This window comes from Alexandromys fortis, unplaced genomic scaffold (genome assembly GCF_014885135.2).
Source record: "Alexandromys fortis isolate MF-2015 unplaced genomic scaffold, M_Fortis_MF-2015_v1.1 scaffold_19, whole genome shotgun sequence".
NCBI classification, from domain to species: domain Eukaryota; kingdom Metazoa; phylum Chordata; class Mammalia; order Rodentia; family Cricetidae; genus Alexandromys; species Alexandromys fortis.
Window position 1 is genome coordinate 18155864 of NW_026067890.1, and position 22408 is coordinate 18178271.

A 22408-nucleotide genomic window follows, 5' to 3' on the forward strand; every position below is an offset into this window, starting at 1 on the left:
TTTTAGCTCAATGGGACTGATTTTCTGTTGTAATCTCCAAACAGAAGATAAAATTTTAAAAAATTGTGTTAATTTTAGTCACCTTATTGAGTAATCTGTACATTAGATACAGAAAACACATTAATAGTGATGAATTGTGGGTTGGGGTGATGTATTAACAAGAAAAATCTGCCCATATTTTTCTCAATAGGCATATGCACACATATTTGATTTCCTTTGTGATGAATTTGCTGAGACTTTATGGGGCAGCTCTGTTGATCCTGTCTACTTGCACTGTGCTCTGGTGCACAAAGAGTGCCAGCCTTCTTTTCTCGGTTAGTTGAGCATGGCTTGTGGAACAACCATGTTTCTGCTTTTACTGAGGCTCATATCACTATTTCTACCTGTGACTCCATACCCCTGCCCGGACACCAAGTGAAAGTAAGGTTGCTGGAAAAATACAAGATGAGCAGATCAAAGTTGTAGCAACCAACTCTATAAAATATTTGAATATCAAGAAGCCTACAATCTTCCAGTTTTCCTTTAAGTTCTTTTGGTTTGATTTGTGAGCTGTGGTCATTCACTTACACTTTCACCCCAAAATTATTGATTTAATTAGACTGTCTGTTCCACTCCCTAGAGTCAGCATAGAATAATGTTTTCCTTCGTATCTAAAATAACTATGAAGTGTTTTTGCAACTAATCCTAATTTGGGCACCATTTATTTGATAATAGAGACACACAGAGAGGAAAGAGACACAGAGAGCGAGGATGGAGAAAGAGGGGAATATAAGTCTTACGTAAGTTCAGACTTTGACATGATTTCATGAAAGTATACTTCAGGGAAACTTCCTCTGTGTTGTTTTCATTTCTCAGGGTCAAGCACATCTTTAATCAAAGCCAGCTCCCCGGTCCCCTCTCCCTCTGAAAAGAATATTGTCTGAAACGGGAACGGAAAAGAGTTTCTTGCTATCAGAATCCAATAGCTTTGGTCCTTTATAAGACTGATAATCAGAAAACTATATTCATTATCCACAATTTTAAAAGAATGATTCTCTATGTGAGGTATAATACTAGGTCCTGGGAATAGAGGGATGGAAAGACACAGCTGTTACTTACAAAACAGTTTCCTTCTATGCATTCTATGTTTTTGCAGAGAATTCTATAGAAAAAAATTATCAAATGATTATATAGTGTCATCTTACATGTAATATGATTGTCAGAGGAGATTGTTTATAATACAACTTGATTATTTAGAACACAATCAAGAGTAAACAAATTGTGAGCATTTGAATAAAGAGAAGTGGCTGGGCAAGAGCTTCAACAGGAAGCAGAGTGAAGATAGGGTGCTTCAGGCAGTGGTGTAACCAACTATGATTATGTGGGTGTGTGTGGAGGGGGGATTTCCTAGAACTGTGACCCTGACCCTTGTCATGAACCCAGAAAAGGAAGAGAATAGCTCTCTCGAGTCTCTCCCACACAGTCTAGGTTTGGTGTACGAGTTGCTAGTCAGACCTTGTCTGGACCCACCCTGCTTTGTACTGCTATTAGGCTAACCTGGCAAGATTTCTGAGGAAGTACATACAGGAGGAAATTTCTCCTTTCAGGCAGAAATTGCTTAGCTCATGTCTCACACCTTCAATACTCTTCATTCATACAAGGAAATTTTTCTTTAAAAATTTCTCTCTAATGCTTCTGATACTGGATAAGATTAACTATGAGAACCTGACAAACTGTTCCAAGTTAGACATTGGTAAAGAGTTGAAATAGATATCATCTATAACCCCCAGGACCGTATGGTATGACTGAGGCTGACTTCATAAATAACTTAGAAACCATTGTCTGGCAAAAAAAAAAAAAAAAAAAAAAAAGTGTTCCTGGAGGCTTTCCAGGCTGGTGCAGATATCTCCATGATTGTACAGTGTGTTATTAGGTTCTATCAGCCGACCTAGAGGCAGAGGAAGCAGTTGTGGTCACAAAACAATAATGATGTGCAGTATGCGTGGGAGTCTTTCTACTGGTGGACCCTTAACAGTTCACGCAGACCATGGGGAACCCATTAGCCAGAGTACCAAAGTGATCCTTCGCCTCAAAGAATATCAGAAAAAATACTCGGGGTGAGGGGGTCAGAAAAGTGGTGAAGAAACACAGTTCATAGGCTATGATATCACCTTCTCTTTGGAGAAGGAACAAGAGACATCAGGGATGATGAGGTAGAGGAAGAAAAGGTGAGAAAGATGACAAGGAGAAGCCTAAGGCTGAGGATGTAGGATCAGATAAAGAGGATGACAGTGGCAAAGTAGGGAACAGAAAAAATGAAGATTAAAGAGAAATACATTTATCAGGAAGAGTTGAATAAGAATAAGCCTATTTGTATGTAAAATTTGGATGATATCACTCAAGAAGAATATGGTGAATTCTATAAATGCTTTCCCAGTGTTTGGGAAGACTACTTGGTAATCAAATATTTTCTGTAGTAAATCAGTTGGAGTTCAGTGCATTGCTCTTCATTCCATGGTGAGCTTCCTTTGACTTTTTAAAGAACAAGAAGAACAACGTCAAGCTAGAAATCTGCCATGTGTTCACCTTGGGCAGTTGTGATGAGTTGATACCTGAAAACCTCAACATTATCCTTAGAACGGTAGACTCTAAGGATTTGCCCCTGAATATCTCCCAAGATAGGCTCCAGCAGAACAAGATCCTAAAAGTCATCTGCAGAAACATTGTGAAAAAGTACCATGAATCTTCTCTGAGCTGGCTGAATACAAAGAGAACTGCAAGAGATTTTGTGATGTGTTGTCCAAGAATTTAAAGCTTTACACCCATGGAGAACACTAACTGTCAGTGTTTCTCTGAGCTTCTCCACTAGCACACCTCTCAGTCCAGAGATGAGATGACCTCCCTGTCGAGAGTTATGTGTCTCAAATGAAGGAGGTATAGAAGTCCAGGGAGAGCAAAGAACAGGTGGTATTTAAATCTGGGGGTGTCAGTAAATAGTTCTTACAAATTTTGCTACATTTACTCCTGACACATTGTGGTGAAAGATTAAAAAACAATACTGATAAGCAATAGAAAAATCTCCTGAGACTGTATCAGGAAGACTGAGAGTTAAAGGTCAGTCTATCCTAAAGCTCTTAAAAAAATACGTAAGGTGACATTCTGCAGCAGGAAACAAAATGGAAATTAAGGAGGATGGCTTTACAGTCATTGTAAAGACTTGTACATACAGAATTGTATGATTCCATTTACACGAAATGTCCTCTATGGGCAAATTTTTAAAGACAAAAAACAGATGAGTGATTATCAAGAGCTGAAAAGGATGTGTGGAGAGCAATCCATGAGTAAAGATTTCTTTGGGGAGAAGGCAATGGAAATTGCATGGGGCAGATAAAAATGACGATTGGAGAGCCCTAAGCATATTAATATCCATTTCAAAATGAATTTTATGTTACATAAATTATGTCTTTTTTTTTTTTTTTTTGGTTTTCCGAGACAGGGTTTCTCTGTGGCTTTGGAGCCTGTCCTGGAACTAGCTCTTGTAGACCAGGCTGGTCTCGAACTCATGGAGATCCGCCTGCCTCTGCCTCCTGAGTGCTGGGATTAAAGGCATGCGCCACCATCGCCTGGCTGTAAATTATGTCTTAATAAAATTCTTACAAAAAACACAACCAATCAAAATGCAGAGTTGTGAAGCTTCAGTCCCAAACAATAAGTCTACAAGACGGCTCCCTCATCTAAGGTTCTGGGATCAGTGTGGAAGAGGAGGTGGAAAGATTGTATGAACCAAAGGAACAGGGACTTTGCTGTCAGGTCATCTCCTAGAAATGTCAGAGCCTACACACGTGAGCTCTCGCCAACATGGTTGCCTAAACATGCATTGAGCAAGATCAGCAGCAACAGACATGCTAATGTGAAAGGGGGTGCTTGCAAGGCCCTAACCTAAGGAAAGAACCACAGGAAACTAAGGAATGATGATCTTTCCCAGGGAAGAGCACCCAGTTAGTTATCCCATACAGAGTGGTCAGTCTTGAAAGCATATACAAATAAGTAATATTATACAGACTGAGAACAGGATATTAATATATTTAGAAATATCTGTCTGAAACAAGAATTAATGAAAAAAAGAAGCCATAGATTTGAAAGAGAACAAGGAAGGGTGTATAAGGCAGTCAGGAGAGACAAAAAAATAGAAAGAAATGATATAATTATATTATAATCTCAAAAATAATTTTGAAAAAAAATGATAGAAAGGCATTCACTGACCGAGGCTGATTATAGAACCAGTCTTGTCAGTTGGAGAAGTGAAGTGCATAGATTTACCTTATTAGCTATTATTGGACCAAAAATCCAAAACTAAACATGGGAAGAAAATCATTTTTGAATAAAATGTGATTGTTATTCTTAGAAAAAGAGAAGAGGTACAGGTTGATTAAAAGTTGATGTCAGGAGTTAGGCAGATGGCTCAGTAGCAGAGCTATTTGCCAAGCAAGCATGAGGACCCAAGTCCCCAGAAGCCACATAAATGCTGATTAGCCAGGCTGCTCTTCTGCAATTCCAACCTCAGAAGTAGAGACAGGATTCCCAGAGCAAGGTACCTAGTGAAATGAGACATGATGGTGAGCTCTGGGCTTAATTGACAGACTCTGCTTCAATACGTAAGGTGGATGGGAGATGGAAGATGTTTCCTACAACAACATTCTCCAGCTTTACCAAGTGAAACTCACATACACATGTCCACACACACACACACACACAAAGGAAAAAGAAAAATTAACATTAAAACAAAATCTGATGTCAGGGAGCCACTGAATACTGATGCTCACTGCCACGTCTAATGACCTGAGCATCACATGACAGAAAGAATCAACCCCAACTTGTCCTCCTCAGTCCACATGCACTTCAGCACCAGCACATGTACAGAGAACATGCATCCACAGAAACAGCAACACAATGTAACTAAAGATTAAATAATGAGATTTCAAATATAAGACATAAACTAGAAATGTCCAGACTAGTTTCCAGAGATTGAGTTGAATAGTACAAGCTATTGTGTCGCACTGAAAGTCTCCTCTTAAGCGAGGGGCTCTAACTCCTAGCAAGCACAGGCACTGGTTAAAGGCAACACCAAGATGTTTCTGTCCAGGAACTGCCCTCATCAAAGCAGCTATGTGGGATGCACAGAGGGCCAAGGGCTCACTGATAAGCACTAAAGAAACCAGGGATGTTAAACACACCGCGTTGACTCTTCAAAGGGAGAGGTGTATAGCCTGTTTCCACATAAAGCCTGGGAGCAGATGTAGTTTAAAACCTGATGATCTTTGCACTATCTGTGAGGCCAAGACACCACCAGATCCTCCCCAGACCCTTATCATGAGCTTGCTTTTCTCAACCCATAGATCCCATCTTTGTGGGAAATGTCACAAGCATTTTTCTGAGTTCACATTAAGTATTACAGACATTCATAAGAAAAAAAATGGAATTTCCTTGGATATTATAGTAGATTTTCTTTTACATTTAAGAAGCAGAACTCGAAATATCTGTCGTGCTGGATTTCAAAACTGCTATGAACATAGGATGGTGCCCCTCACAGAAGTATGTAGTTAAGTGATCTGCTCGTATATATGCTGTATGTTAGCTTGTAGAAGAAGGCAGGGGACAGATGAATTTTAGACCACAGTGCTTTGTACCAAGGAAAATGTATCTGTGACTGAGTTTAACCACTGAAGTACACTGCAGCACAATGTCTGTCTATGTGCTACAGTATTGTTCTTGAGTTGGGCAAGAGGCTGGAGATTGAAACACACACAGACACTCAGAGACAGGGGTAACTCCAAGAATGCCCACTTTATTGCATTCCAGGGCAGCTTATATAGGGTCTCCTTGACTAAAGGCTAACGCTCAGCTGCAAGCCCACCAGAAACCACTTCACTGCCATCAGGAACTCCTGAGGGTCTCGTGCTCAAGAGCAGCTGCAAAACAAGTTGCTTGCTCAGAGCAGCTGCAAGCATAGGAAAACAAATTTACTGACTGCCCTAGGCAGGCAGGAGGGTCACAGGAAATTCAGGGCCTGGGGGGTCCACAGCCCTCAACAGTACACAGTATTGCCACGCAAAGCAGAGCTTTGACCAAGACTGGATATTAAGGTTTCTCTTGTAAATCTCCCTTGGAACCTGATCTGTTACCCACAGAGGTCCAGCCATCTGCACAGGTCACATGACTTAAGATACTTCTTACATTCCCATTTATCCACTCTATGCCAGCTAAAGCATGGGGGCTTGCCTACAAAGCCATTTTCAATTCTAAAGAAATAGATACTACACGAAGCAGAAGAGACACTCAACTGGGCATAGCTTCAAAAAAACCTGTCTGGGAGCTGGGGAGATGGTTCAGTTCTAAACCGCTTGCAATGCAAGTAGGAGTACCTGAGACAACATGCCAGCACCCATGGCAAACCTGGCACCGTAGCACATGTTCGAAGTCCCAGGCATGGGTCCCAGGACGGAGACTGGATCCCTGGAGCTCACTGACTAATCAGCCTGCCTGAATCAGAGCTCTACTGGCGTTTCACTTGTATTTTAATAAATAAAGCTTGCCTGGGAATCGGGAAAATAAAACAGCCACTCTGGCCAGCCTTACAGACCAGGCAACAATGACACACAACTTCAGTCCCAGTAGCCACACTAGCGTGTCGTAGAAACCAGGCAGTAGTGGTGCATGCCTTTAATCCCAGAATTAAAGAGAGGATTATAAAACTGGAAGAGACATCTCTCAGGCTCAATCTCATTCTGAGATTCCTGGAGGCAGGATCGCCATTTTGGACTGGGGTCAAGGTAACTGTTAGTGGTTGGCTGTTTTGTTTTTCAGACCTTCAGGTTGAACCTCCATTTCTCTCTCTGAGTTTTTATTAATTGTACATCAGTTTTGTTGGGACTGAACGACTGAGGACCAAGCAGGTCAGAAACTTCACTTTACACAGATCACTTCACTTCAAGTTCAATGAAAGAGACCTTATCTTCCCAAAAATAAAGGTAAATAAAAATGTGGCATTGCACTGAAGAAGATGCCTGGTGTCAACTTCTAGCCTCTATACATACTTATACACACATGAATGCATGAATATACGTTCCTACACACACACACGTGCATAGCACATTCACACTGCACACACGGAGAAACAAAACATTTATCCTAGTTTGATTCCTATTGCTGTGATAAAAAAAAAAAAAACCTGACCAAAACCAAGAGGGAGGAGGAAAAGAATTAATTGGCTTACACATCCACTTCACAGTCCATCACCAAGAGAAGCCGAGCCGGGACAGGAGCTCAAGGCAGGAAGCAGGAAGCAGGAACTAAAGCAGAGATCACGGGGAGGGCTGCTCATCAGCTCATTTCCAGGCTCCTACTGCTTAGCATTTTATATAGCCCGGGTCCATGTGCCTAGGCATTGCTCACATTGCTGGGCCATTTCACAGCTATTAGCAATTAAGCAAATACCCAACAGGTGTGGCACAGAGCCAATTCCTCAACTCTTCCCTCTTCCCCAGGGCCTCTAGGCTGGTGTCAACTACACAGTTTAAACTATGAGATATCTAAATGGAGTTCAGAGCCCCTCAGATACTGAACAGATTTGGGATAATTTCCTCTTTTTCTTCTTCTTCTCCTTCTCCTTCTCTCTCTGTGTATGAGTGTGTGTGTGTGTGTGTGTGTGTGTATTTTGAGTCTCTCTGTGTATGTGTATGTGTGTGTGTGTGTGTGTGTGTCTCTGTGTATTTTGAGTCTCTGTGTGTGTGCATTTATGCTCATGAATGCAAAGGCTGATGTTGGGTATCTTTTCCTAGTGCTTTGCATCTTTTTTTTTTTTTTTTTTTTTTTTTTGATACAGGCTTTTTCACTGGAGCTCCCCAGTTCAGACTTCTTGTCTAGTGAAATATGAGATACAGGAATTTTTCTGTCTCCGGCTCCCCAGCGCTAGCAATTCAGACACATACTAAAACGCCTAGGTTTCTACACATAGGCGCCAGAAATTCAAACTCAGGCCCCTATCCTTGAGTGGCAAACGGTTAAAGGAAATAAGCATCTCCCAGTCTTCAGGGTCATTTTATTATGCAACAGATGTTTGACTAATCAAGATGTAATTGGTTACTGACAGAGAAGATAAGTTAGGCTGGGCTCTAATTTACAAGTCTAATTTAAAATGCAACAAAGGCCTGAAGGGCGCAGGGCTAACAAATTGGAAAATTTCGTGTAGACAAGAATATTATAGACATCATTTATTAGAGTTTAAAGTAAAATGATTTTTGTGTAAATGTTCTTATTACAGGTTATATAAGAATTAAAAATTAATTAGAAAGACATTTCAGTGGCTAAGAGCAGTATGTGCTTTGTAACCACAGGACTTGGATTCAGTTCCCAAACCCACGTGGCTCAAAACCATCCATCCTTCCAGTTTCAAGGTATTCTAACCTCTCTTCTGACCTCCACAGGCACATGGCATGACATGGTATACAAACACACCTTTAGAGAAAAACCCTCAAACATGTAAACAAAATGGAATAAATCTTAAAACGTCGGTAGTAAAAGCATACAATTTTCTCAGATAAAGTGGGTTAACAAAATATGCGATGTGAATCTAGTATACTAGGTAATAGAGCTGTGAAAATAACATCAAGTAATAAAAAGGAATCATTTTTTTAGTCCAGTGATTTAACAACATGGGCATATATAAATGTTTTAAAAATTAAAAGCTGTAATTTCAGGTAGAGGCAAAGTTTTTTTAAAAATGTCTTATAGGTTGTACTATCAAATAAAGGAACCCATTTTTAGGCCTTTGAGTGCAGAGAGCTTGGCTGTGATGGTTTTTGGTTTCATTTTTGTGGCCTCACACGTTAGTGTTAAATGTTCCTATTAATAACCTCAGTGTCGTTGATACTCACAGAATCGGGTAGGCTAGCTGAGACAAACTCCTCCTTGTTCAACTAGAAATTGGTCTGGATCACTCGCCAGGGTGTTTTATGAGTCTTGTTGCTGCTGGGTAGAATCAGCTACAGTATTAACCATAGCTGCTGTGGTTAGGTGTGCCATGGACAGCAGGGCATGGATACCTATCCAGGCATGAGAATGCACCATGGAACAGATTCAGATGTCTGTTGTTTTTTGAGATGCTAGATCTTCAGGACATCCAGAATAAGCAAGGCAGGTACTAGTCAGCAAGACTTCTGAACCCCCTAGAACTCCAAACTTCTAAACAATTACAAGCATTTTGTAATTGACACGCTCCACAAATGGACATGTAGCCAAGGGGAATTCATGATGCCCTGATAAGAGGATAGTAGTCAAACATTACTAGTCTTGATGAAGAGCCCTTGTTGGTATTCATACACAGATATGTATACATAGGAAGACATGCAGTGTTGGTCTTCACGAAGTCTCAGCAGGATTTAGGGTTCCCTTTGCACTGATGCTCTAGCATGGAAAGATACGGTTTTGGGGTGCAGAGCAGTTATGGTAGTTTTTCTCAAACTAGAGTCACCTGGCTAGAGGACATCTCAACAGAAGAATTACTTCCATCTGACTGGCCTGTGTATATGTCTATAGGGGCATTTTTCTTGATTTATGACTGTTATGGGAGGGTTCAACCCATTGTGGGTAGTGTTACTACTGGGCAAGGGTATAAGGATATACCTGAGTGGTATAAGAAAGAGAACTGAGCCAACCAAAGGGAACAAGCCAATAAGGACCATTTTTTTTTTATGTTTCTGCCTCTCTTACAGCAATTTCCCTCAGCGATGAACTCTTATTCTAAGGTGTATAATGAGCAAACGCTTTCCTCTCCCTGTCATATTTGATCATGGTGTTTATCACAGCAACAGACCGCAAACCAGGACAGTAGTCATTGGATTTGTATTCATAAGAAGGGCATCACAGATCATGGAGGCATTGGTGACAAGGATATTCTGATAATGTTGAGCAATGGTCATACCAGCACAATTTGAATCTTGGCCCACACCATTTGTAGCTCAAGAAATAAAAGCAAAACCTCATCAGATAGCTACCCCAGGCTCTCTCCAACCCTGATGTTAATTAACTATTGCATTGTCCCTTTGTATATTCTATACAGGTGCTGGAAGGAAAAGGGTATTCTCTCTCTCTCTCTCTCTCTCTCTCTCTCTCTCTCTCTCTTCTCTCTCTCTCTCTCTCTCTCTCTTCTCTCTCTCTCTCTCTCTCTCTCTTCTCTCTCTCTCTCTCTCTCTCTCTCTCTCACACACACACACACACACACACACACACACACACTAGGTTGGGGGGGATTACTTATCTACCAGAATCCCATGAATACTTGTACAGAATCTTTGTATACTTGTAGAGGTTTCCTAGATGTTCTGTACTTTCTGGCTGTTTGACTTTATGTGCAAATGATGATTTAGCGGCGTTCCCACTTATTTTGTGTGCATACCCACATATTACATCATGACTATGCAGCCCCGCTGAGTGGTTCACAAGACCTATAACCCTGATGGGCCCTGTAATTGCTCTCACACTTTCAGTCTCTCCAGCACCTCTGGTGAAGGATGCCTTTATCCCTGTAATAGGACTTTTTTTATGATGTGTAGACACTGTTGAGAGGGCCTTCCAAGCAGCATAAATTCTATATTAACTATACTTGGCTTTTCTGAAGAGTAGACACAAAAACTATAGATGTCCTTTTGGTTTTAGAGGGAATAAAGGGGAGAAATGAGACTAGTGAGTGTGAGTAAAAGGGTTTACATATGGGTAGGACCAAGTCTTTCTTACTGGAATTCAAACCCAAATGATTTGTTGACCCCATTCTTTTCTGATGAGTGTTTAGAGCATTCCTCTGTAGTTCTCACTGTAATTATTTCAGGTACCATTATGCATTTTCTGTCAGGCTGAGGGTAATGTGGATTTGCTATGTTTACTTACTGCTGAAGGCTTCTGCTTATTGTTGCATGGGCTTCACAATGAAAGGTATTCCTTGTTCTGTTTAAATAGCATCTGGATGATCCATCATAGAGCAACAAAGCTTCTCACTGGTCAAGATGGTGGCTCTGGAGTGTTCTGTACAGACCAGAGAATAATTGTGCTAGCCAGGCTTTCAATGTGAGTAAACGAGTTTGTCAAATATACAGCAAGCAAAAGTCAAAGAGTACATAGTAAGTACCAGGTGGCAAATAGAAGCAACAGATAGCACAACACAACCATTCAACAGTGATACTCCAGTAACCTAAGCAAGAGAGCAAACAAAAGGTGACATCATCAAGTTCTGGGCTTATAAACACCCAATAGAAATGACTAGAAGCCCTGCAAGGGAAGCCATTAGGGTTTCCTGATTTAGAGTCTTAGGAGGAGCAGGACATTCCCTCAGATGAGTTTTTTAAACAAAGAACAAGTAGGAATAATAAAGACTCATCCAACAGTAATGAGTGGGGGATACCCTCTGAAAGTGTCATGCTGGAGTTCCCATCAAGACATTGGTCAGAGCTTGCTCTCCCCAGGTGAGCTTCTACCTTCTCTTTCCTGCTGAAGTCACCCGATATTATGAGATAGACAATAGTAGCCTGGGTTAAAAATACTGTGTTCAACATTCTCCAGCTGAATATTAGAGCTAAGCCACAAAAGTGTGACCCAGTTCACCTTATTATCGTCCTTTCATTGTGTGGGCAAAGAGTCATATGCTACAGCATCTCTGGCTTCTACCTCTCCAAGAAGGTCATGGTCATGTACCTTTCTTACATATGGCATATGAGCTGCTGGATCATGTCCCATAAACTCATCACACAATTATGACAACCATTACTCTGGTACCAGTTTTGTCTTCTTATTCTTTTTTTTATCATTCTGCTTGGTAATGGTCTTTGTTCTGCCTATCTAATATGAGTAATAAACATTATAACTTTGTCATTATGCTGATATTCCTATAGAGCTCATCCCCATATGCAGAGAGTACTGTCAATTCCATTAATTTTCTGCCACTGCTTTGATAAAAACAAACAAACAAACCCAGATTTTTGGCTATAGAAATCATTGGTCACTAGATTCTGTTGTCTCTCGGTTTGGTCAACCTGTCTTAATCTTCTAAGTATATTTCCTCAAGATGGGCTTGTTAATAAAGTATTGAGAGTCCCTGCAGGCTCTGCAGCATTTACTTGGGAAATATATAGGGTGAAGATACTCTCCTGGGTAACAGGATGTATTCCTGGGGTTCTGTACATACTTTTATCTCAGATATAATTTCTGCTTTATGATAGAGTCTTGTGCCTACTCTGCCTCTTACAATGGTACCAGTTGAATTCATGAGGAACAGGTAAAGTTACAGTGAAACAGTAGATTCAGAGAAGACACATTCATTCTTAACACCCAGTCAGTAGTAGGTTGAGTATTGTGGCCAAAGCAGAATACCTAGATGTAACATGGAATCCTTTCCAGAACAGAACCTAATTGGTAATGTAATGCTGCTATCATTTTTCCTTCAATAGGCTCCAAGCAGGAGGAATGAGCTTCACAGAGAACTGCAATTCAATGTGTCTGAGCGGCTCCCAGCATCAGATAGAGTATATAATTTAAACTGGATTTTCAAAAGTAGACTCTGACATAGGATTCTGACTGTAGACCAAGTAATTTCTATTTATGCACAGGTCTGATCTTGGTAAACTCTGGAAGAAACTGAGGACTGAAAGAAGTAAAAGAGCTTCTCACTAAAGGCATGTTACTACTCAGTGGCCATTTGGGGCTCAATCCCTCTGGACTCTTCTGGGAGAGCGCAGAACGGGTATTAGATCATCTTCTGCAAGGGCTAGAAGAGCAGGTGAGCTTATCCACCGCCCATTTGGGAGCATTGCGCAGGGACTCGTTTCCCAGCACAGCTGGCAGCTGCCCTTTGCCAACACATCAGAAAAACAGCCTCGGGGCCAAGAGTAACAAGTGCTTGCTGTGGAGATACAGGTAAACAAGAAGGGCACAACAGATGTGGTCAGGGCAACAGCGTCGTCATTGCAGATGGCAAAATCTCATGATTTATGGACCTAGGTATCAAAGGAGATCTCTGAGTGTTCATTTAACATTGTAAATTTAATAGTACAGTTATTGCAAAAAAATAAAAGTAATATAAGACCGGTTTTAGACTTGAGAAGAAAAGGAAAGGAAGAAGGGACATGGGATTTCCACTCTTGTTAATGGTTCAACAACAGGATAACCTATATTCATAAAGTATTGTATGAACTTACAGTACTACATAAATACTCCAATTTTCAGAAGAATCAACTAGAAATTGATTGTGTAGTGACACCCTGAAGAAAAACAATATTTTTCAATACATGGTAAAACATAAAACAACAAATTTTAAGACATTGATATGACATTTCAATGAAGGTAAGTAATGTAAGCTTAATTAATATTTGAAGACAGTAAAATATTTTTTGAGCTATACGTATAGACAGAATAAAAAGAAGATGGTTTGGGATGATAAAAATTTTACCAGAATGAAACAAAGGTGATTCACCGATAAAGCATTCACCTCATGAAGTAAAAAGAAAAAGAAAACACCCAAACATGCAGGAAATGAAGAAAAAATGGTGATAGCAGAAGCCAATGAAGTAAAACAAAATTACAGAACAGAAACTTCTCCAAATTGAGAAGTTCCCACCCCCCCCAAAAAAAGAATCTTGTAAAATTGATAGATTACTGACATAGGGGATGAAAATAGATTTAGAACATGAATCACCCTTGAGGAAATGGGATGTCTGTAAAAACTGAGAATGGGTAGTATGAATATATTAGAAAACTGTTTGCCGGGGAGTATCACCAAGGTGAAGGACACATTCATGGATGAACGTTTGTGCATAATCTCAAAGAATGCGGTTAAGCTGTAAGATTTATAAGAAAATTTAAGCTCGTCTACAGAAGCAGATTACTTTCATGGGAAAGGAGAAGTAAAGTAGCCATATGCAAATATGCAAACAACCTACAGATGTGTCAGTGAGGTCCAGAGCTGCCTCCTCTTGACTTCTGTTTCCTCCATGGGTGCTCGAGAACGTGGGACAAAACCTTAAAAACCTGTGAAATCATCCTTATAATATATATAAAATGTGTGTGCATTGTCACAGTTTAACCAGGCACACACGTGAACTCCACAGGACCTATCTATGAAAGACATCACAGAGATTTCAGCTCACAGCTGTGCTTTTGGATAGTTTATGTCTTGGGGTAGGGGCACATATAACTTCACCAGCCGATGAGAAGTGCTGTTGTGACTGAATACAGTAAATACATGCTAAAGCCTTCCTGCAGAAAAACTGCCACAAATGTCAGGCATAATGGTGTTTTAAGCATTGCAAGCTTTTTCCTTTTTCTTTAGGAAATAGCAGAGGATGTTACTGGCTGATCCATGTGAAATGAAATGAAAAATGAAAGGAAATACAAGCTGCGTTTTTTGAAATCTTTATGTTATGCTAAGTTTTATTTGAAGATTCTTCTCTGTATCAGAGTAATTATCAACTGGTCCATTGTGACACAAAACAATAAAGTTACACTTACTTAATGATAAAGATGTGCTGTGGAGTGATTTTGTTATTTCTAGAAGACAGAGTGAACTACCACAGAGGGAGATGGCGCAGAGTTAAACTTGGGCCGCATACATAGCCTACTGCTCTTAGCAGACAAATCTCCACACATGATACCAAACACCTAATGTAGACAACTGCAACAAAATAGTATTTATGTATCTGTCTGTCCCCATTTGGAAAAATCCAGTGAAAACATAGTACAAGAAAGGAAATGTGTAGCATTAGAAATATGTGTTAGAAAAAAAAGAAAATCTTAATAAATAGTCTAAGCTACCACCTTGACAACCTAGCAAAGAAAAAGCAAAATAAACTCAGAGCAAACGCAAAGGAAAGAATAATAGGTATATCAGTTGTTTCCCCCAAGCCTACAAATGCTCATAAGCCTTGCTTATACTCAGTGGCTAAGTGTTTAAACAAAGTGTCATGATATCATAGGAAAAAGTAGTATCCAGGAACACAAAGGAACAAGTTATTTGGAAAAGCAATGACTTAGAAGAATTTCTAGTAAGTTCTGTTTTGATAAAAACAAAAACTCCCAGAAGCTTACATGTTGTGTGATACTAGTTGCACAGTGTTCTTAAAATGACATAATTATAAGAACAGGTAACTGACTAGTGGCTACTATGGTTTAAGGAGGCAGAGGAGGCAGGAAATGTTAAGGAAGAGGTCAGAGGAGGAGGGATGGAGGGAAGGAGGCATGACTGTAAGATTTGAGCATGGGGAATCCTGGTGGCAAAGAATTGCTCTTGATCTTGGTTCTCTAGGTTGTGCTGCTTGCTAGCTTTGCAGGATGCTACAATGGGGAGAAGCTGTGCAAAAGGTACACAGCATCACTTCTATTTTATAACTTCCTATTAATATAAAATTATTTCAAAAACTGAAAAATAAAATGTGTGTGTTGGAGGGGGAGATAGCATGCCTATATAGCACCTACTGTGAGTTTGCAGGAAAGGAAACATCTCTGTGTGCGTCAATGGGTGATGGGAGAAGGGAGAACACGGACACTACCTTATATTGTCGTACAGTTCATAAACACCATGTTGCACTTGGGCTACAAAGAACTGAAACAGACATCTTTAAATAAGACTTAACAAGATCTTACTGTAGCTCTTTCACACTGGAAACTTTTAGAAGTTTTAATTTTGACTCTTTTATGATGACACATCATCAAACACACGCATGCTACTGCTTTACACATATATTTTTCTATCCTTCTTTCTGTTCTCAATTTTATCATACCCTTTAATGATACTTTTGTGTGTGACAGACTACGGCATAGCACATGCGTTACAGCACCCACCCTTCATCTACTCAGAGTCAGGACCATGAGTCTTCCACTTCCCTATGCTTCTTCAGGAGATGCCATTCTTATGACCCCATTGCCTCTGTGATGGCTCCTGAAGAACCTTCTCAAGTATATTTTGAAGTTAACTTTCATCTTGATAATCAGAAGTACAATCTAAAATAATTTTAACATAGAAACATAAAATGATACAGTAAATTTATTGTGGGTAATCTCTGATATACTGTGGAAAACTAAATGTGGTATACATCTATGAAGACGCTGTGGTATGTGTGCTTGCTCCTACATCACCCCAAACATTTCAGTGGTTGTCTTAGATACTTTTCTACTATAATGCAAGACATCATGACCAATGACACTTATAAAAAATTGTTTAGTTTGGGTGTTCACAGTTCTAGAGGATTAGAGTCTATAATTATCACAATAGCAGACATGGCAGTAGATATGCAGATATGGTGCCAGACTAGTAGCTGAGATCTCACATCTGATTTGCAGGCACGAGAAAGAGAGTGAGCCAACTGATAATGGTGTAGGATTTTGAAACCTCTAAGCCACACACCCACAGAAAGATACCTCGTCCAACAAGGACACTACCCCAAATTCTTCAGAAACTGGTCCACCAACTGGAGACCACACACTCACACATATGAGCCTTTGGGAGCTGTTCTTGTTCAAACCTCCAAAATAGTGTATCAGGATAGGACATGACAATGTCTCTAGGCCCTAAGAACTTTTCAACCCCCATTAGAACTCTTTGGAGAGGCTCTCATATGTGTGGTCAATCACTGAATGAACTGCTGTGCCGCATGTGACTTGAGCCCTCTTGTATTTGATTACAAACATCTGGATTGCTAACTGACAGCTTGGACTTTGAATTTGATACAGAGTATTTATAGAGCCAGGGTTAAAGAAGACATTCTATAAATTTGTCTCAATACTAGGAATGCTTCCACTAAATTCTATAAGAAAGACTAAGAGGTAGGCTGATTCAACAGACTTTAAAATTACCACAATAACTGTAAAAGACACAACCACTTTTTCTGATACCTTTTTACAGCTAAAGGATCTTTTGGATTCATTGTAATTCTTATTACTCATCTTTAAAAGTTTTAGCCATATCAGAGATAAAAAGTGCTAAAACAGGCTGATTCATGTTTCTTAATCAAGAAAGAGTGGAAGCATATTAAAAACAAACTATTCCCCGAACATATGGCTCTCTTCTTGTACGAAAGCTAATTACCTAAACACTCTGTACTTTTGAGCTTTGTTGAAGCAAGACATCCCATAAGATTTGTGCTCAAATCAATTTCATTGGCCTTTAAGTGTAAGATACAAAGTTTAATATTGGGTGACTGGGAGAGCAACTTATGCAGGGTAGAGCCATAAATTTGTTGGGAGAAGGTGATGTCATTCAAATTATATAAAGATTGGGGCCTGCTTGAATTATTCACCTGCCTCTTAGCATCCTTTCCCCATTCACTGTTCTTGCTATTCAGTTATATTTATTCCAGACTTAAATAACCATTTCTAATAAAGAGTTTCACTAAGAAATTAATATTGGCCCTTCATATTTGTTGGAAGAGAAAGCTATAAGTTATTAAATAGCCTGGCAGATGCTTGTTCTCTGTATTGACACAATTGAATGAAGTACTTTAGATTTTAAGTGTTGGAAAACATTATTTGAATTGACTTGGCAGAGAAGGTCTTGATAAAGTTTTGTTTACAAACACAAAATATATAGGAAATTACATTAATCTTCCATGGAAAAATGACATGAATAACTTAAAGCTATTATTTTTTTAAAAAACCATCTTCAATTTCTTTATATTTAGTTTTTGTTTCTAGCTCTAATTAGACTCATGGGACAATCTTATTTTTCACTAAGGACTTTCAAAACTAAGTGTCCATGAAGGTTATTTTGAACTGCTTGATTGATGTCCATTTTCAGCAAGCAGAGCACACAAGAATCCAGAACTGTGGATTCCAGCACAACTATTTTTCTTACATGATATCCTCTTTAGTGTATTTTCTATTGAAAAGGTAACTTCAAATATAAAATAAGATGAATTTTCTGTCTGAATATATAGTGCATGAAAAGTTATCTGGAAGAGGTAATATAAATAATAGATCAGCTCTCAGATATTTTTGCCATGTATTATTAATTAAAAAATAAAGTTCAGGTCTACACTGAAAAATATATCGTGGTATCTAGTCTTCAATATCTCTTAACAATAAGGATTAAATTTTATGAGCAATGAAGTGGCCTTTGTTACATTCATAATGGCTCAATGCCTTTGAATGTTACATTGCTTTTCATGTAGATGTTACATACACACATATATCATATGCACATTTTTCATGTATGTATATATATATGATTGATCTCAGAGCTTGCATTTTCTGATAACACTCAACTCTTCATGTATTATAATATTCCTACAATCAATCTAATTCCTAATTTAAACCCCAAGTTGAAGGTGGGAGGGGAGAGGCAGAGAGGGAAGCAGAGAAAAATGTAGAGCTCAATAAAAATTTTAAAAAGACACTGAAGAGAGAAGAGAAGAAAAAAGATCCCCAGAAACTTCACATCTACTTCTAGAGGAATAAGTCGTGTTTTCTGTGAAATGGGAGAATTTCTTACATAGCCACAGGCCCTGTGAAGTAATCTGAGCATTACAACTAGTGACCAGGACACGCTTGGCCACTAGCAGTGAGAGACGCTTCCTGACAGCATGCAGGTTGTATTTCCAATCTTGAGGACGCTATATGATCATTGAGTAGCTCTTCCTCCCTGCAATTGCTCTTTTCATGGGTTCCCCTCACTCATGGGGTGTTTGGATTTAAATCTATCTCCTGTCAGAAACTATATTTTAAATACTACTTGCCCCAACTCTTTCACTGCAGTCGCCAAGTCCTACCTTCATTTCCTTTCCTAGCTCTTTGCTTATTCATCTAGAACATGAGGTTTGCCTTCAATTTCCCATCTTGCACGTGCAGACACACCTCTGTGCAAGTTTATTCTATCTTAGAGTCACAACATTTACCTGTAAGAAAAGTGAGTGGTCCCACATGGCTAGAAAATGTAATGAAGCAGTCAGGAAAAGGACATTTTGAAGGCAGGTTTGCATTTGGGTTTTATCTCAGGACCTTCTTCCTGTTTGTGAATAGAAGTTGAGCTGAAAGTACTTAAGAACCTAAAATTCCGATAGTTCTCATTCAGAAAGTCAAAAATATGTTATAAGAAGAAAAGATCTCAAATAAGAGCATGCATGTTATAACTAGTGATAGCCATTTGTCTTTACCAGTTTAAAATGTACAGCATATTAGGTACCACTAAGTAGTTGGTATTGTGTTATTTCCAACAGGCTGTAAAATATTACAATGTAGATGTAAATTTGTAACTACCTCCAAGTGCCATGGTAGAAATCAAATTTGAAAAAGATTTAACTCAACACACAAGCGCACAAATGCAAGGTGTGGATACTACAAATAGTGATTTATGTCAAACATATCTGAGGTCTAGGCTCCATGGAAACAAACATGATACATAGAAGACTAGATGAAAAGTTTGTACTCAATCTTTTAACAGTGAAAGAAAGCTTTGCCACTGTCAACAAACAGTATCCAAATCACCCTGGTATCTCAGCTATTCAGTATGGGTCAAAAAATAATAAATAAGCATACATGTAGGATATCATCAGCCCTCCTTGAGGTTGATAAACTTGGCTTGGCTCCTGGCTTGGATAATGGTAACATCAATACATGGCAGGGATTCTTGGAAGCTCCAACTAAGTGTGTATTCAAGAAGATGGGAAGGTTAGTGGGAAGCAGTGATCTTTGCCAGAACTATAACAAATAGAATTCAAGCTTGTTTTTCTTCATTTAAAATATATTCACATTGTCTTGAATAGAGATACCCACCAATTCCCACCAAGACAAACGTCCAGGTTGTGGTACAAACTTTCTTACACTCTTGCAGGATTCTTGGATGGATAATGGTGGGGTAGGTAGGATATATATATATATCATTCAGTTCTCTAGGGAATGATGAACCCCACAACATCAATGAAGAATTCCTGCATAAGAGGATATGTAAATCCTGCCTGTTTGAGCTACAAAATCATTTAGCAGGTGTGGGAAGCATAGGAAAACCCATGTGAGTGAAATCCCAAGTGAGCAGGTGTTGTTGACATAGGCACAGCAATGTCAAAGACCCCTAATACCTTAGACCCATGGGGAATGGCAAAGACATCCCTCTTGGTGAGTGTAAGCATTGAGAGTGTGTGCAGAAAGTGCCCACTATGTCTTCTAGCGTGGGTGTTTACAGCTCCAAGTCTACAGAGCCTACCCTTGCCAAGATTAATTGAACCTGCCTCTTTGTTCAACTACATTAAAGAACCCTGATTTCTTTTTATCGGCAGTGAATTATCTTCCCTCTGTGTTCAGCTATATGCAAGAACCTTATCTCCCTGTTTAACTATATATAATAAACACACTGAACTTCTGGGGTGCTCTGCACCTCCTCCAACAGAGAGCCCCATCCACCTGATCCTAGCTCTTGTCTCCGTGTATGGTTTCTTTTTCTCTTTATTCCCATGTCCCTCCAGTCAGGTCCATCCCTGGAACTGTGTTGGGTTTGGCAAATAGGTAAGTGAAGTGAAAGCTCTGCCCTCTGCATTTGATGGCATTTAACACCGCATGGTTATTGACTTCATTGTACGCCAAAGAAAGAAAGTAGAGAAGGACATAGAGAAAGGTCTCATGGATAGCATGTGGCTATAAATACCTGGAGAAACAGGTTTGTGCAGAAAAACAAAGGTGAGCATGATTCGAGTGGTGAACATCTTCTCTGCTAAAATAACTAGCCACCATTACACATACTGCACACACACACAAACACACACACAACATATGCACACAAAGACACACATACAATCCACATACCCATTAAACACACTACATGCACATACTAAACACTACATATACAATGTATGACTACACACACCACAAAAGACTACACACACTACATACCCACCACACACACACCCCACATACACACCACACATACACATACCATATACCCACTGCACACACTGCACATACACATACACTGTATACACTCACCACATACATACTACATACACACATACATACCACACACAATATACACACCACACACACTAGAGACATACCATATACACACTATACCCACGTACCACATACACACCACAAACACACACATGCACCATATATATACCCATTACATACACTACACACACACATTCCCACATCACCTCCAAATGTCATTGAAAAAATCAGTTCCACTGACTGATTTGATTTGAAAGGTTACTTAATCACTTAAAACAAAAACCTAACAATAAACTTCTTACAGTTCTATTTTTCTTTAAATGAAGTCCGTGGTAACTATTTCAGATGTTATGGATTTATTATAAAAATGTCTATCAGAGAAGGCAAAGACTTGGCTATGCTCATATGTATGGGAACATGAGTGTAACCAGCTGATTAGTGATAAAACTAGATTGAAGTCATCCCGCACAGTGCCCTCAGCTGATCAAAGAAATGGCATGATGTCATCCTTGCCTGATGGGCACTGGCCACATAAGCCACAAGAATCAAACCCAAGCTTTGTGAATCTCTGACTCTTTTTCAGTGAAAGTCTCTCATGCCATATAAAGACAAGTGAACAAAATTTGAATAAGCTTACAAAGAAAGACTCTTTCCAAAAAAAAGGAATGGTAAATGATGGATTTGCATAGAATATGCAAATTTTTGATACATATAATATGTGTTAGTGGATCAATGGTAAAATCAGTTCCATATGATGTTTAGCTGTGAGTCAGATAAGTGATACTTTTTCAGCAGTCAGAATTTCTAGAAATACATGTAGACTGATACATGGATGTACACATGTGCTTGCTACATGCTTTGCACTGGATTGTAGATCATGACACTTCCATGTATTTGCTCATTTATTTTTCAGTAGGTTTCTGAGGTGGGCAGTACTGTCCTGTGTTTTCAAATGAGGAACTGGGGCAGGGAGGGTAATTAAATTGCCCAAGGTCAAAATGTTAGTAAGTAGCAGACACAGGAAAATTCCATAACCACATTCTTTTCATCTAATTATCTTGATGTCTGTTTCACAAATAGTTTTCTTGGTGCACAATCCAGGATATAGTATCATTCAAATCAAGTTAAAGTCATGTTTTATAGAAATTTTATATTTTCTTGAGATAAAAACATTGCAAAATACCATACCATCTTATCAAACTAAAATTACTTTTTTTTTCAGTGTGACCTGGACATCTAAAAGAGGGCTGAAAATGTAAAAAATATGAATATTACTGAGAGCACAACAACAAATGGATATATTCAGAAACTACAAAGTGAGAATGTCTACCTTTAATAACGTATTGATTGAATAAGCAGCCTCACAGATAACAGTCCTACACTTAAATAAATACATACATGGTGAAGGAAAGGTGTTCAAGATTCTGGTTACGGAAGAATGGGTCCAAAATAACAGCAA

At 39.2% G+C, this 22408-nt stretch overlaps 1 pseudogene; it reads left to right on the top strand.

Annotated features, from left to right (window-relative positions):
* The first annotated feature begins 221 nt into the window (after positions 1–221).
* LOC126511409 (heat shock protein HSP 90-beta-like) lies at positions 222–2919 on the top strand (annotated as a pseudogene).
* The last annotated feature ends 19489 nt before the right edge of the window (positions 2920–22408 follow it).